We start from the raw sequence: 16,837 nt of genomic DNA, 5'->3' as shown, positions 1-16,837 counted from the left end.
ACCACGCGTTATAGAATACATTTTTTTTATTATTAAAGTCAATAAACAAATGTGTAAAAGCTCCATTAAGTATTACTTAGGTGCGTCTTCTCCTTTAACAAAAAAATAAATAAAACCACTGTGCACTTTTCAGTGAGGAAGGAATGTCAGGGGCAGTCACAGAGTACAAGATGATGCAATGTCCGGAGGATCTGACATTGTTCATTGAGTTACATTCACTTTCACTTTCCCTGGAATTTCCTCTCTTCTTTAGATAAGTGAGGAGAAGGGACAGAGTCCTGTAACAGGAGACGGAGCCGAGAGAAGAGAAGACATTTATTCTACTTCTTATAGGTAAGTAATAGGACTTTGAGGACTCTCCTCACGCTCTGGGGTCATGTATGAAAACTGTGGCCTGGGGCACTGAAGACATCAAACCTGGGACTTGTTTATAGGAAATGTCACACAAGGAATGTGACAACTCCAGATCCAGGAATTACAAGGTTAAAGACGCGCAGAGAATGAGCTGCCTGCGGGGATCTGACTGTAATCTGCTAATAGAAAAAGTTACCTAAGTTTATTCATTGGAAGGGTATTTATTTTTTCATCGCCCTGTCAGGCTTCGTTTACACTCCAGGTTTGGATTTTTTCTTTTTGTGTCCAGCCATAACTATAACCCCGAAAGGACACAGAATAGTTTGATGCTTAACCTCTTCAGGACACATGACGTACCAGTACGTCATGTATAGTTCCGATCACCGCCGTCCGGCGGGCGCTGATCGGAACCTGGTGCCTACTCAAATAATTGAGCAGGCACCTTGGCTAGATGCGCCGGGGGGTCCTGTGACCCCCCCATGTTGGCGATCGCAGCAAACTGCAGGTCAATTCAGACCTGCGGTTTGCTGCGTTTCTGGGTTATTCAGGTCTCTGAGGACCCGATAACCCGGAACAGGATGGTGATCGGTGGTGTGATTTTACCCCACCAATCACCATCCTGCGATCCTGAGAGTTGAGAGTTCACCTCTCAGGATCGCTTCTGATTGGTAGGTGGGCGGGCGGCGGGAGATTCAAATGTTGCCAGCGCTCTTCTCCTCTTCCTTTTGTGTCCCAGAGCCGAGGAGAGGGAGCGCTGCCTGCACGTCGGTGGGATCTGAGCCAGCATCACCCCATCTGTGCCCCAGCACCCATCCTTGCCCCCCAGGACCCGATCTGTGCCCCAGCACCCCCCATCTGATCAGCAGGTAATTAAGGCTGAGTTCACATCAGCGTTCAGCCTTTCCGTTCTCCTGCTCCGTTATAGGAGCAGGAGAACGGAAAGGACGGATTGGGCACATAACTGAGACGAGCGGAGCCTACGGACCCCATAGACTATAATGCATGCAGTACTTTTGTCTCCGCTCCAAAATCATTTTCTGAGCGTAAACCTAACGGACCCCATTATAGTCTATGGGGTCCGTAGGCTCCGCTCGTCTCAGTTATGTGCCCAATCCGTCCTTTCCGTTCTCCTGCTCCTATAACGGAGCAGGAGAACGGAAAGGCTGAACGCTGATGTGAACGAGGCCTAAGGAAAGTCTAGGGAAAGGTTGGGCTAGGCAGGGATAATAAAGGGAAAGTTAGTGTGAAAAAAACTTTTATTGCATCACCCCATCACAGCTGTGTGACCCTAGACCCCCCAAGGGTGCTGCCGCTTGCCCCTCTGCCCCCCCCCCCAACTTTTTTGGGGTGCAGGCAGTTATTTAAAAAAAATTTGTGCGTACGCTGACTGTGGCCGGCACTCTTAGCGTCCGGCCACTCTTAGCGCATCGCACACCCCACCGCTGATCAACTTCGGACAGTTGATCAGCAGTTTTTAATTTTTTTAAAACTTTTTTTTCTAATTGTTTGCCCTTTTTTTAGTCTTTTTTTTTTCTGTTAGTTTTAGGAATAAGTCCACAAACACCTGTGCCCCCACACACGCACACCAAATATAGATTTACACGCACGCACATATACACGCAGACACACACTCCCCTATGGCCCGCCGGATGTACTGGGTCGAGGAGGCATACGCCCAGCTTGCCTCCGAGTCCAAGAATCCCAGTGAGGACGAGGATGACCCCACTTTCCTGTTGTCATCCACGTTCTCCTCATCATCTAGTGATGATGATGAGCCCCCAAGGCGGCGGAGCAAGGGGACCGCAATGTTATGGACCCTGTGGCCCACCCTAGTACGAGCAGCTCTGGGGCTCGTACTAATTTTCCGGCCCACCAGTTAAATCCACCGGAGCCCCTTGCCGGTGAACTTGTCTAGTATACCCCAAGGCGATTTGAGCCTGTGATTCCTGATTTTGTAGGCCAACCAGGAATCCGGATTTCCACAGTGGGATTCACTGAATATTACTTTTTTAGTCATTTTTTCAGTGACCAACTGGTAAATCTAATGGTGGAGCAGACGAACCTGTATGCCCAACAGTTCGTTGCTCAACACAGGGGCTCCTTTTTGGCTAGGCCCGGTGGCTGGACGCCGGTCAGTGCAGCCGAGATGAGGACATTTTGGGGCCTCATGCTGCATATGGGCCTAGTCAAGAAACCTAGTGTCAGGCATTAGTGGAGTGGGGACGTCCTCTACCAGACCCCACTTTACAGTATGGCCATGACACGTTCCCGGTTTGAGGCCATCCGGAAATGTCTGCATTATTCAGATAATGCATGTCCCCCCACTCTGGATGTTAGCAGGAAACTTGTGTGGGACCTTATGCACCCACTGCTAGATAAGGGTTACCACCTTTACGTGGATAACTTTTATACTAGTATCCCCTTGTTCCAGTCCCTCGCCACCAGATCCACGTCCACTTAAGGAACCGTGCGGAAAAATAATGCGGCCTCCCTGCCCACCCCCTCCAGGTACCTATCCTTAGGGGTGAGACCCGTGCCCTTACCACTGGAAACCTGTTGCTGGTCAGATATAAGGACAAGAGGGATGTCCTTGTACTGTCCACAGTTCATGGTAACGGCATCACCCCTGTCTCTGTGCGAGGTACCGCGGCAACGGTCCTCAAGCCTGATTGTATCGTCGACTACAATCGGTATATGGGAGGAGTTGATCTCTCTGATCAAGTCCTCAAGCCATATAATGCCATGCGCAAAACCCGGGCATGGTACAAAAAAGTTGCGGTCTACTTGGTGCAGGTTGCCATGTACAACTCTTTTGTGTTGTCCCGGAGCGCGGGCAACACAGGGACATTCCTTCCGTTCTATGAGGCAGTCCTCAGGGCCCTGATCTTTTCGGACCGGGAAAGAGCAGGCTGGAGTATATTAGGAACTGGAGGCACCCGGATCGTCCCTAGCCAACACTTTCCAGGTGTGGTCCCCCATACTGGAAAGAAGGGACGAACCCAAAAAAGGTGCAGAGTGTGTCACAGGAATGGATACAGAAGGACACCACTACTCAATGTGACATGTGCCCCGATCATCTGTTGGTTGTTTCAGGGAGTACCACACTTCCATGGAGAACTAAATTTATATCCCAATGTAGCCACTGACAATCGGATAAAAAAAACTATTGGTTCTCAGACTTGAGACACCCCAAAAAATTGTAAAAACTAAAATAATTTAAAAAAGTATACAAATTAGGTATCTCCACGTCGGTAATAATCTCCTCTATAAAAATACCCAATGTCCTAACCCCCCAGATTAACACTGTCCAAAAAAAAAAAAAAAACGGTGCAAAAAAAAGGATTTTTTTTTGTCACCTTACATAACAAAAAGTTTAATAGCAATCAATCAAAAAGTCATATAGCCCCCAAAATAGTGCCAATAAAACCGTACCCTGATCCCGCAAAAAATGAGCCCCTACCTAATACAATCGTCAAAAAAATAAATAAATAAATGACTCTTAGACTTTAGAGATACAAAAAAAATATTTTGTATCAAAAAGGATAATGTAGTCTAAAACCTAAATAATAAAAAAAGTTTACTTATTAGGTAACGCCGCGTCTGTAAGAATCTCCTCTATAAAAATACCAATGACCTAACCCCCCAGATTAACACGGTCACCCAAAAATTTTTAAACGGTGCCAAAACAGCTTTTTGGGCATTTTTCCCATTTCAATCCGTTTTTTCCGGTAACAAAGCAAGGGTTAACAACCAAACAAAACTTAATATTTATTACCCTAATACTGCAGTTTACATAAACGCCACATTTGTGGTCGTAAACTGCTGTATCGCTTAATGGCAAATGGAAATGAAATTTCAAAATTTAAATTTTTGGTAACCTTGCCTGACAAAAAATAATATAGAGCAACCAAAAATCATATGTACCCTAAAAATAGTCCCAACAGAACCGCCACTTTATCCCGTAGTTTCCAAAATGGGGTCACTTTTAGGGAGTTTACGACCACATATGGGGTGTTTCTGTAAACGGCAGTCAGGGCAATAAAGATACAGTCTTGTTTGGCTGTTAACCCTTGCTTTGTTAGTGGAAAAAATGGGTAAAAGAGGACCTTTCTCCGATTATGACAATGTGAACTAAGTATACAGACATAGAGAGCGGCGCCCGGGGATCTCACTGCACTTACTATTATCCCTGGGCGCCGCTCCGTTCTCCTGCTATGCCCTCCAGTATCTTCGCTCAGTAAGTTATGGTAGGTGGAGATTTCAGTCACTAAGTTATGGTGGGCGGAGTCTGCCCTTGTTCTGCTCTAGCACTGGCCAATCGCAGCGCAGAGCTCACAGCCTGGGAGGTTATTTTCTCCCAGGCTGTGAGCTCTGCAATGCTATTGGCCAGGGCTACAGCAGAACAAGGGCAGACTCCGCCTACCATAACTTTGTGACCGAATATACCGGAGGGCATACCGTGAGAACGGAGCAGCGCCCAGGGATAATAGTAATTGCAGTGAAATTCGCGGGTGCGGCTCTCCATGTCTGTATTCTTAGTTCACAGTGTCAGGATCGGTGAAAGGTCCTCTTTAAAATTGAAAATTTGGCATAAAAATGAAATTCTCAAATTTCATCCCCATTTGCCAATAACTCTTGTGCAACACCTAAAGGATTAATGAGGTTTGTAAAATCAGTTTTGAATATCTTGAGGGGTGTAGTTTCTTAGATGGGGTCACTTTTAGGGAGTTTCTACTCCAGGGGTGCATCAGGGGGGTTGAAACAGGACATGGTGTAAATAAACCGGTCCATAAAAATCAGCCCTTCAAAAACCACACAGCGCTCCTTTCGCTCTATGTCCCGCCGTGTGGCCATACAGTAGTTTACGGCCACATATTGGGTGTTTCTGTAAACGGCAGAGTCAGGACAATAAAAATACAGTCTTGTTTGGCTGTTAACCCTTGCTTTGTTGGTGGAAAAAAATGGGTTAAAATGGAAAATTTGGCAAAAAAATTAAATTCTCAAATTTCATCCCCATTTGCCAATAACTCTTGTGCAACACCTAAATGGTTAACAGAGTTCTTAAAATCAGTTTTGAATACCTTGAGGGGTGTAGTTTCTTAGATAGGGTCACTTTTATGGAGTTTCTGCTCTAGGGTTGCATCAGGGGGGCTTCAAATGGGACATGGTGTAAATAATCCAGTCCAGCAAAATCTGCCTTCCAAAAACCATATGGCGCACCTTTCCCTCTACGCCCCACTGTGTGGCCGTACAGTAGTGTACGACCACATATGGGGTGTTTCTGTAAACGGCAGAGTCAGGGAAATAAAGATGCAGTCTTGTTTGGCTGTTAACCCTTGATTTGTTAGTGAAAAAAATTGGTTAAAATTGAAAATTTGCCCAAAAATCTAAATTCTGAAATGTTATCTCCATTTGCCATTAACTCTTGTGGAACACCTAAAGGGTTAACAACGTTTGTAAAATCAGTTTTGAATACCTTGAGGGGTGTAGTTTCTAGAATGGGGTAATTTTTGGGTGGTTTCTATTATGTAAGCCTCGCAAAGTGACTTCAGACCTGAACTGGTCACTAAAAATTGGTTTTTTGAAAATTTTTGAAAAATGTAAGATTTGCGTCTAAACTTCTAAGCCTTGTAACATCCCCCCAAAAAATTATATCATTCCCAAAATGATCCAAACATGAAGTAGACATATGGGGAATGTAAAGTAATAACTATTGTTGGAGGTATTACTATATATTATAGAAGTAGAGAAATTAAAACTTGGAAATTTGCAATTTTTTTACAAATTTTTGCTAAATTTGCAATTTTTTTACAAATAAAAATGATTATTTTTTTTTACTTCATTTTACCAGTGTCATGAAGTACAATATGTGAAAAAAACTATCTCAGAATGGCTTGGATAAGTCAAAGCGTTTTAAAGTTATCACCACTTAAAGTAACACTGGTCAGATTTGCATTAAAATGGCCTGGTCCTTAAGGTGAAATAAGGCTGTGTCCCAAAGGGGTTAAGGAACCCCAATTTTTTTTCTGACTTTCTGCATTTCAGAAGTGATAACTCACTACATTGCTGTATGAGAGCTGATTTTATGTAGCTTTGAATGACATCATTTTAGGGTTACCCTGTTAGATATCGTTTGTCCCTCTGTATAGCTGCAGTGTCGCAGCAGAACCGCACACAACTGCTGCACAATACAAATGCACTATAATATACTTTTTTATGTTAGAAAGTATAACTATACCACACCCCTCAGTATATCACACCTATCAATAGCAAACCTATGCCAGTCCTTAAAAGCACTTTTGTGGCCCTATTAGCTAGCGTTTGGTGTCCCTAACAGCCTGTCCCTGCTCCACACAGCAACCTCCCCCTACACTGGCAAAAGACTGAATGTAAAATGGCGGCCAGATCAGGTTTATTTATAGGGTAGGGGGTATGTCAATGTGCTGAAACGTCTGTATTGGCTGTTCTGTACCACCTGATGGATGTGTCATTGGTCAAACTTTGGTGCAATGCGAACAGAAAACGCGCATGCGAATATCGCCATATGTTCGCATGTTCGCACTAAATACACCTGTGATTAGAGATTAGCAAATTTCTCAAAAATTCTATTTGGCTAGTTTGCCGAATTCTCCCCAAAAAATTGGTTCGATACAAATTTATTTGTGGCAAATCACGTTAAATGGCTATTTCCTGGCGGCAGAGAGCCTGTATAGTGGTGTAGAACACTGTGCCTTGCAGTAACACGCATAGGGAGTCTGCTGTGGTAGTGAAATAATACTGTGAGTCAGTATGACATGCAGATGACAGGCGTCACTCTTAGAATCACTGCACACTTCACTTATTTGGGCAGTTAAGGGGCCAAAACTGACCAAATAACTCAAGTGTGAGCTCAGCCTTACAGGTCGATGTTAGCGCCAGTTATAAAGAACCGTGCAGAGGCTCAAGATCCTACTGTAGCGTGAAAGAGTGCACTCCTTTTACACAGTCGTCAGCTGATTCCACATAGATGTCTACAGAACCTGTTCTATTAAACGCTTATACAAGTAGAGCCCCCCGACAGAGTGGAGAGGGGGTCAGCAGTAAGTTTGTGTTGACGTCACTGATTATTTTGCCCTTCCTCTGATCAGTCAGAACAACAACCCCCAAAAAACGGATCCTGTCTGTGAAACAGCCGCCTTCACTCGATCAGCATTTGGTCAGTAATCCATCAGTATTGCTAAAGCAAAAAAAAAAAACAGGAGTGGATCCAAAACAGAGATGACACCTGAATGGAATATTTGCATGTCTTCTGTGTTTTCTACCCACTCCTGCTTTTGGCTACCAAATCATAAGACAATTATGATGGGACCATACAGGCCTTACATCTGCTACACAAACAGGATCCGTTGTGCATCTCATTTTTCCTTCCTTCTGACAGATCAGAAGAATGGTCAAATAAATGATGATGTCAGCCAGACCAAAAGCCAAAATTGTGGCCTAGTCATGAAGTGGGGAGGGTAGGAACAGCATGAGAAGTCCACAGAGTGGCCCAATGACATAGTGGTGAGGTGGAAGCAGCATGTAGACTCCTGTTTGTGCGCTGATGCTCCTCCTCGTGTTCCCGTACTTGGTGCAGAAGTTTTACTTCCCTGCAGTTAGTAATTGTCCATTCGGTATACGTTGTTCACCGGATCATTGAGGCTTGGATCCGGAATCAATCCAGGTATTGTGTAGCTTGGCATGCTGCCTCGCGTCCCGGCCAGGGGCGTGATGCTACAACAGGGGGAGGTTTTCACAGAAAGTGATTAGCGCTCACTCGGAGCTGTGAGTGACGTCACTGCAGCGGTCATCAATGACCACCGGTGCCAGGTATCTCTTCCCCAACGTGTTTCGAACAGACGCTGTTCTTCCTCAGGATAGGGGAACATATATATAACATAAACATATATATAACATAAACAGAAAATATGAAGGTCACCCACTATCTCGTCACTATAATATAAAACACGGAGGCAGCTTTGTGGGGTAGAAGCAATACAGATGAACAAAAGGGGAGGGGACTACATTAAAGAAATGTCCAAAAAAGAGTCAAAATGCATATTCAATATGGACACCCTAATACCCAATGGTTTAAACGCAGAGATAGAACTGTTTGCGTTTGAATGATGACTGGTGATGGATTCATGCAGGATTGGCAGGGAAGGGGTTAAGGTTCCAAACAAGCGCATAAATAGAGAGAGCGTGAACAGCCAGGTAATACTCCCTGAGGAAGAACAGCGTCTGTTCGAAACACGTTGGGGAAGAGATACCTGGCACCGGTGGTCATTGATGACCGCTGCAGTGACGTCACTTACAGCTCCGAGCGAGCGCTAATCACTTTCAGTGGAAACCTCCACCTGCTGTAGCATCACGCCACCGGCCGGGACGCGAGGCAGCATGCCAAGCTACACAATACCTGGATTGATTCCGGATCCAAGCCTCAATGATCCGGTGAACAACGTATACCGAATGGACAATTACTAACTGCAGGGAAGTAAAACTTCTGCACCAAGTACGGGAACACGAGGAGGAGCATCAGCGCACAAACAGGAGTCTACATTTCAGGTACACTGGTTAAGCCAGTTGAATACTTGTACATTAATGTAATCCCATGTGCATTAATTTAGCTCATCTGTGATTCCTGCATATTAATCTCAACACGTCCCATAGCGCAGTATCATAAATATTTAATACATTACCTTTCCTTGTACGGCAGTCTGTGTGGTTCTGCCGGGATACTGCTGCTGCTACACTTAGCATTCACGGAGCGCCCCTGAAGCGACCCTCTGTTTAGTCCCAATTATTATAATTATTCTATTTATTAAAAAAATATATATATATAATCGCAGCTGTCTCTAGAGTCAACTTTCCTATTTGATTGCTAGAATTAGCGAAGTTGACGAATAGGTAGTGTGACAGGGTGTCACAATGTTTTGCAGAGAAAGTGCTGGATGGTGTGTACATTGCACCAAGTTTCCAGCACTTCATGTGTTAAAAGGCTCCAGGAAGGTTTGGTTTTCCTTGTATCCAGAAGCTTTCTGGGAAAAAGAAAACCAGTTTAGGGTCCTGGAGCCGGTCAGGGAAGAGTTGGGTGGGTTCCCTGACCACCCGGAGCCAGTCCGGGTTTTACCTCCCTGGGGGACTGCTCACACAGATGTACTAATTAAGTCAGCAGCCCTGACCCAGGAGCTCTCTCTCTGGCAGTCTGTTTGAGAAGCTGCCAGCCCAGGAGCTCTGAGAGCGGTTGGCTTCTCCACCTAACTTCTGAACTGTAAGTTGCTCTGTTTTCCCCTTGAAAATGCTCTTTGTGTTTTGTGTTATGAGTTTAGCTAGGGCTGCCGAGTGAGATAGGCAGGAGCCAGACGGCTATTGTTGTTTTTGGTTTTGTTTGTTAATTTGAGCAACTTGCAAAATAAACTAGCAACAGTCTGACACACAAGCTACAAAGGTGTTAGTGTACCTGTTTCGGCCCAAGACAACCCCGCAGGAAGGCGTAACAGTTCACAAATTGGTGTCGGATGCGGGCACACGGATCCCTGCCAGATACCACCCATCTAGCAACTTGAATTGCATTTCATCTTATCATCCAGTACGATGGAAGACCTGGTGTTGAGGTTGGCACAAGCCTGTGCAACCCAGCAAGACGCAAATGCAGTCCAGCGAGAGACTAATGCCAGACATGAAAAGGCTTTGGCTGCCCAGCAGGAGGCGCAGCAGGAAATTGTACGTCTGTTGAGTACTCAGGTGACTGCACTAGCTGAGGCTGCGGAAAGAGACCGGCAAATGCAAGATGAAGCTGCTCGGAAAGACAGAGAAGCTCTTACAGAGGTTCTGCAGCAGCTGGCGAATACGCATCCGGATCGACCTAGCAATAGTGGGTTGATTAAAGCAAGCCATTTTCTTCAGAAAATAACCCCACACGATGACGTGGAAGCGTTTCTGAATACCTTTGAACGTACCGCAGATCGGGAGGCGTGGCCTAAGCCTCAGTGGGCGGGGTTGGTTGCTCCGTTTCTAACTGGTGACTCTCAGAAAGCATATTTTGATTTGTCTGCCGAGGATGCCCAGGACTACGAGAAGCTAAAGCTTGAAATTCTCCGCCGTTTGGGTGTCACTCCTGCTGTGCGGGCCCAACGCGTGCACCGCTGGAATTACCAACCTAATAAGTCTCCCAGGTCACAGATGCATGACCTAATTTATCTGGTACGAAAGTGGTTGCAACCTGAGATACTCACGGCACCCCAGATTGTCGAAAGGGTCACAATGGATCGCTTCCTGACAGCGCTGCCGTATGAATTAAGAAAATGGGTCAGTCACGCTGATCCAAAGTCTGCCAATGAGTTAGTTGAGATGGTTGAACGCTACCTCGCAGCAGAGGGTTTTTTGGCAGGGGGGTCTGACCCCGAGAACTTGCCTATAAAGCGGCGTCTGCCCGCAGTGGCGGGGAGAGGCGCCTCAACCTTAAATGATGGTCCTGGTTTGAAATTGTGCGTGAAGACCAACATGGATCCTAGGCTGCTGAAAGAGACCCTACCAGGCTCTGGTGTCCAGTGCTGGAGGTGCAAAGCCCGGGGGCATGTGGCTGCTAAATGTCCTGACGTCCCAGTACCTATGGAGTGTGGAGCCGCTCAGCGCCTTTCCTTCTTTGCTCATCCAGCGTGTCTGACGTCTGCGCTGGCTCACATGGCACAAGTCAAAGTGGATGGAAGGAGTGTCCAGGCCTTGCTGGATTCTGGGAGCCTCGTTACGCTTGTACATTCAGACCTGGTAGCTCCAGACCAGCTGAAAAACCAGTGCATGGGTGTTGTGTGCATACATGGTGATGCAAAAAGTTATGGTACAGCGGTGGTCCCCATTGAGACTCAGTTTGGTGTGACATCCCATGAGGTTGGAGTGTCTAAATCCCTGATGCATAGTGTCATACTAGGGCGGGACTTTCCTTTGTTCTGGGACCTGTGGGCGGTCGACTTTCCACCTCAAGTTTCCCTAAGTGTGAGGGATGAAACTCTGGCTAGCCTGCCTAACTTTGGGGATTCCGGTTCTGAAGCACCGGCCGGTGGACTGACCCCAGTTGAGCCTGACCAGTTCCCCTTCTCTGTGCTAGTGGGGGAATCCGAGAGACCACAAGAGTCTGTGGAAGAGTTACCTATGCCAGAAATAAACTGCTCTCAAGATAACTTTGGCACATCCCAACTGAGGGACCCAACGTTAGCTCATGCTTGGGAAAATGTGGCTGTGGTTAATGAGGTTGCCCACAGTACGGGCTTGGAGAAGGTGTACCCTCACTTTGCTGTCAACCATGATCTTCTCTATCGTGTTGATAATATAAGGGGTGAAGTCGTAGAGCAACTAGTTGTTCCCAAATCGCATAGGAAAGTGGTTCTTGACCTGGCTCATAAAAACCCCATGGGAGGACACCTGGCAGCCGAGAAAACGCAGCAACGGGTACTCCAGAGGTTTTTTTGGCCTGGCATATTTGCAGAAATCAAACGATTCTGTTCGTCTTGCCCAGAATGTCAGTTGACGTCCCCTGCGCCTCATTACCGGGGACCCTTGGTACCGTTACCCATCATTGAGGTACCTTTTCACCGGATTGCAATGGATTTGGTGGGGCCCCTGGTGAAATCCGCAAAGGGACATCAATACATTCTTGTGGTTTTAGACTATGCCACTAGGTATCCCGAGGCGGTTCCTCTGCGGAACACGTCAGCTAAAACAATTGCCCGGGAGCTGTTTCATATGTTTGCTAGAACGGGCATTCCAAAAGAGATCCTGACGGATCAAGGAACGCCTTTTATGTCAAACTTAATGAAAGGTTTGTGTAAGCTGCTGGGTATAAAACAGTTAAGGACATCTGTCTATCACCCTCAAACTGATGGGTTGGTTGAGCGCTTCAACCAAAACCCTCAAGAGAATGTTAAAAAGGGTCGTTGAGGCAGACGGGAGAGATTGGGATTGCCTGCTCCCCTACTTGATGTTTGCTGTTCGTGAGGTGCCTCAGTCGTCTACTGGGTTTTCCCCGTTTGAGCTTTTGTATGGGCGACAACCCCGGGGGCTTTTGGATATTGCAAAGGAGTCGTGGGAAGAGGAGCCCTCTCCCCACCGCTCCGTGGTGGAACATGTTCTACAGATGCAGGATCGCATCACAGCTGTAATGCCCATAGTACAAGAACATATGAGACAGGCTCAAGAGGCCCAAAGTCGCATATACAATCGGGGAGCCAGACTCAGGGTTTTTCAGCCGGGTGACCGGGTCCTGGTTCTGGTTCCCACCGTCGAAAGTAAATTCCTAGCGAAATGGCAAGGGCCCTATGAGGTTGTAGAGAAGATAGGGGAGGTGAATTATAAAGTCCACCAACCTGACAAACGGGAAAAAATGCAAATTTATCATGTCAATTTAATAAAGGCCTGGAAGGAACCGTTAGTTTCTATGGCGGCTGAGCCTCTCAGCCCTACACTTCAGGGGGGAGTTACTGAGGTGAAGGTCTCGGAGACTTTGTCAAGGGCACAAGCCCAAGAGGTAAAGGAATTCCTCCTTAGGAATGCTGATGTGTTTTCAGAGTGGCCAGGTTGCACTCATGTAATTAAGCATGATATTGTTACAGATCCACAAGCTCGGGTTCGCTTGAAGCCATATCGCATTCCTGAAGCTCGCAGACAGACAGTAGCCGGTGAGATCCAGAGAATGTTGGAGCTAGGTGTTATTGAGCCGTCCCATAGTGATTGGTCTAGCCCTGTGGTGTTGGTACCAAAACCGGATGGGTCCTGGCGGTTTTGCAACGACTTTCGCGAATTAAACGATATCTCAAAGTTTGACGCTTATCCCATGCCACGGGTGGATGAGTTGATAGAAAGGTTAGGTCCAGCCAGGTACATTACCACCCTGGATTTAACCAGAGGTTATTGGCAGATTCCACTTACTTCAACGGCTAGGGAAAAGACAGCATTTTCTACTCCTCAGGGCCTATTCCAGTATGTGAGAATGCCGTTTGGGCTTCATGGGGCCCCTGCCACCTTTCAGAGGTTGATGGATGAAGTCCTTAGGCCACACCGGCACTTCGCGTCGGCCTACCTTGACGACGTGGTGATATTCAGCTCGGATTGGGAAAGTCATCTTCCCAAGGTCCAAGCGGTGGTAAACTCAATTCGGCAGGCTGGTCTGACGGCCAATCCCAAGAAATGTGCCCTGGGCCTTGAAGAGGCACGATACCTAGGGTACATTATTGGTAAAGGCCTCATCAAGCCTCAGGCTCAAAAGGTACAGGCAATTAAGGAGTGGCCTCAACCTTGCACAAAAAAACAGGTGAGGACGTTTCTGGGCATGGTAGGGTATTACCAAAGGTTTATTCCAGATTTTGCCTCCATAGCTGCTCCGCTTACGGACCTAATCAAGGGCAAAAGCTCAGGGGGAATTTCTTGGAACAAAGATGCTGAGGTTGCGTTCTGTAAACTCAAGGAGGTGTTATGCAGTAGGCCAGTTTTGATCGCTCCTGATTTCAAAAAAAAGTTTGTTGTTCAAACAGATGCTTCCAATGTGGGCCTAGGGGCCGTGTTGTCACAGTTGGTGCATGGAGAAGAACACCCAGTGATATATTTGAGTAGGAAGCTAACCCCAGCTGAGAAAAACTATAGTATTGTGGAGCGCGAGTGTTTGGCCATCAAGTGGGCTTTAGAGACTCTGCGATACTATCTGCTCGGCCGTCAATTTCAGTTAGTGACAGATCACTCCCCTCTTACCTGGATGTCACGGGCCAAAGATCATAATGCAAGGGTGACCCGCTGGTTCCTGTCACTACAGGACTATAATTTCTCAGTGGAGCACAGAGCAGGAAAGCTGCAGGCCAATGCTGACGCTCTCTCCCGAACTCATTGTATGTTCTCGGAAAGTGTCCGTACCCACGGGTTCGAACAGAGGGAGGGGGTATGTGACAGGGTGTCACAATGTTTTGCAGAGAAAGTGCTGGATGGTGTGTACATTGCACCAAGTTTCCAGCACTTCATGTGTTAAAAGGCTCCAGGAAGGTTTGGTTTTCCTTGTATCCAGAAGCTTTCTGGGAAAAAGAAAACCAGTTTAGGGTCCTGGAGCCGGTCAGGGAAGAGTTGGGTGGGTTCCCTGACCACCCGGAGCCAGTCCGGGTTTTACCTCCCTGGGGGACTGCTCACACAGATGTACTAATTAAGTCAGCAGCCCTGACCCAGGAGCTCTCTCTCTGGCAGTCTGTTTGAGAAGCTGCCAGCCCAGGAGCTCTGAGAGCGGTTGGCTTCTCCACCTAACTTCTGAACTGTAAGTTGCTCTGTTTTCCCCTTGAAAATGCACTTTGTGTTTTGTGTTATGAGTTTAGCTAGGGCTGCCGAGTGAGATAGGCAGGAGCCAGACGGCTATTGTTGTTTTTGGTTGTGTTTGTTAATTTGAGCAACTTGCAAAATAAACTAGCAACAGTCTGACACACAAGCTACAAAGGTGTCAGTGTACCTGTTTCGGCCCAAAACAACCCCGCAGGAAGGCGTAACAGTTCACAGTAGCTAAAACGAAGATGGAGAATACTTTGTTATCTTCGCTTTGAGGAATATTCGTCATCTTCGCTAATTCTAGATATCAAACCAATAGGAAAGTATTAAGTTTTAAGTTACAATCGCAATACCCGATTATTTAAATTGCATATTAATCACAATAACTAGAATAATGACGAATATTCGATTTCGACAAATATGACACAAATATTCTATTGAATATTCGCAAATTTCGTCGAAAATCGAATATGGCACCTGCCGCATATCACTAGTGAGGATTTGAATATGAGGAGGGATTGCTTGTATGCGGTGAATTGATCAGAGAAACATATAACATATACATAAACATTTAACATATAACACGTAACTACAAACATCGAAACAAACAGATCTGACAAAACAGACATGAACACATAAAGGGCCTGTGAGACAGTGACAGGTCTCACGCAGGTTGGAGGTAAGGAAGGGGTGGATAGTGCGGTTCACGCCCCTGTTCCACCACAGGTGAGACCAGCTGGAGGTAATCAGGCTGGCACAAAGCACCTCCCAGGGTGTCAGCAAGGGGGGAGTGTGTTACCTGTAGACAGAGGCCTGGAGGCTCTGTCTGTGTGGTCTCAGCTGGGCAAGGCTGAGGGACCACAAGTCTGGGAGATAGCCTGGAGGTGGGGGACAAAGTGACGCCTGGGAGGGTCGCAGGGCTATAGTCAGGCGGGCTACTAAGCCCCAATCCCCCACAAGAAACACTGGTCTGTAGGCAGTGGGCGTACTGTGCTCTGTACAGCCAGGAGGCTGTGGGACATTGGCTGACCAAGCTGCATGGGTTCACAGGGTGTGAACTGTAACTTAGGTGAGTCAGGAACTTCATTTTTAGTTAGAGACCAGCCGGGCAGGTGTTTATTTTGTATTATTTATGTTTGGTTTGCTGATGCACAATAAATGCACTGTTGGGACATGAAACTTGGTGTCCTGAAGACGATTCTTGTGAGAATGACCCCCGAATAAGAGATGATCCCTTACAATTGGTGGAGGATGCGGGCAAGTTGTCCATGAGAGAAGGGCAACGGTCAGTTGCTAGGGGCTACGATGAGAAAGAGCAGGTGCTGCTGAATCCTGCTGTGCTGGAGTTAAAGGGCTGGAAGCCTGTTTGTTCGGTGGAGCAGGTGCTGCTCATGCTATTGTAGACTATTTTGCTGAAGTGCAAGTAAAACTGCAGTAAATTAAAGGGCCAGTAGCCCAGCAAAAGTGGCCTTGTGGCTGAAAGTTTTTCCTGCTACGAGACTGTTTGTTGCCATGGGTCTCGGGGAAGAATACGTCCGACGGACGTGGGAGATTAAACGGCAGGAAAAACTGGTCAAACAGATGGGTTGTGCCCCAAGTGAGTTGGCGAAATTTGATGCAGAGCGAGAGGCTCTGGAGGCGCAGCTGCAGCTAGCCCTGAATAGAGGGTCCTCAACGCTGTATGGACCCTGCACAAAGTTCCAAGAGGTCGGCAGTGTGCGCGGAACGCCGGAGAAAAAAGAAAGATATCCCATTGCCAAGGGCAACTGTCGGGAAGATAAAGAGGGGGAGAGTGTTTCAGCTCACAGGAAGTCGAGTGCTCCCTACCAGTGGAGACAGAGTCCTAGAGAGGATGTGCCGAGGATCTGCAAGGCGGTTGCTAAGGGCGACCAACGACAACAGCGTGCGACTGCCCAGCAGTTATGGAGCGAAGCAAGTGGCTCATATTCTGCGGCTGGAGTATCCTTGGCTCCCGGGACTGCTAAACCCGTGACATCGCTGAGTAAGAGTGTTCCTGTTATTGATTATGTGACAGTGAGCCGGCGGCAGCTGATACCTGTCGGGCCGGTAGGTGTGAGTCGCGGAGGCAAGAAACTATTGCGAAAATGTGTGATAACATGGAAAAACCAGTGTCTGAACAGGCGGGTAAGCTTGTTGTGATTGCTCCCTCGCAGGA

General features: G+C 46.9%; 1 protein-coding gene across 3 annotated transcripts in view; it reads left to right on the top strand.

The window, feature by feature from the left end:
- Positions 1-214: 214 nt before the first annotated feature.
- Positions 215-16,837, top strand: part of LOC122927080 — a 216,483-nt gene continuing 199,860 nt past the window's right edge. For all 3 annotated transcript variants that reach the window (XM_044278654.1, XM_044278655.1, XM_044278653.1), the window contains exon 1: positions 215-333. The gene's annotated coding sequence lies outside the window, so the exon portion shown is untranslated. The remainder of the gene's footprint in view (positions 334-16,837) is intronic.

This window comes from Bufo gargarizans, chromosome 2 (assembly GCF_014858855.1).
Source record: "Bufo gargarizans isolate SCDJY-AF-19 chromosome 2, ASM1485885v1, whole genome shotgun sequence".
Lineage (NCBI taxonomy): Eukaryota > Metazoa > Chordata > Amphibia > Anura > Bufonidae > Bufo > Bufo gargarizans.
Note: the sequence above shows the minus strand (reverse complement) of the source record. Positions and strands in the feature narration are given on the sequence as shown.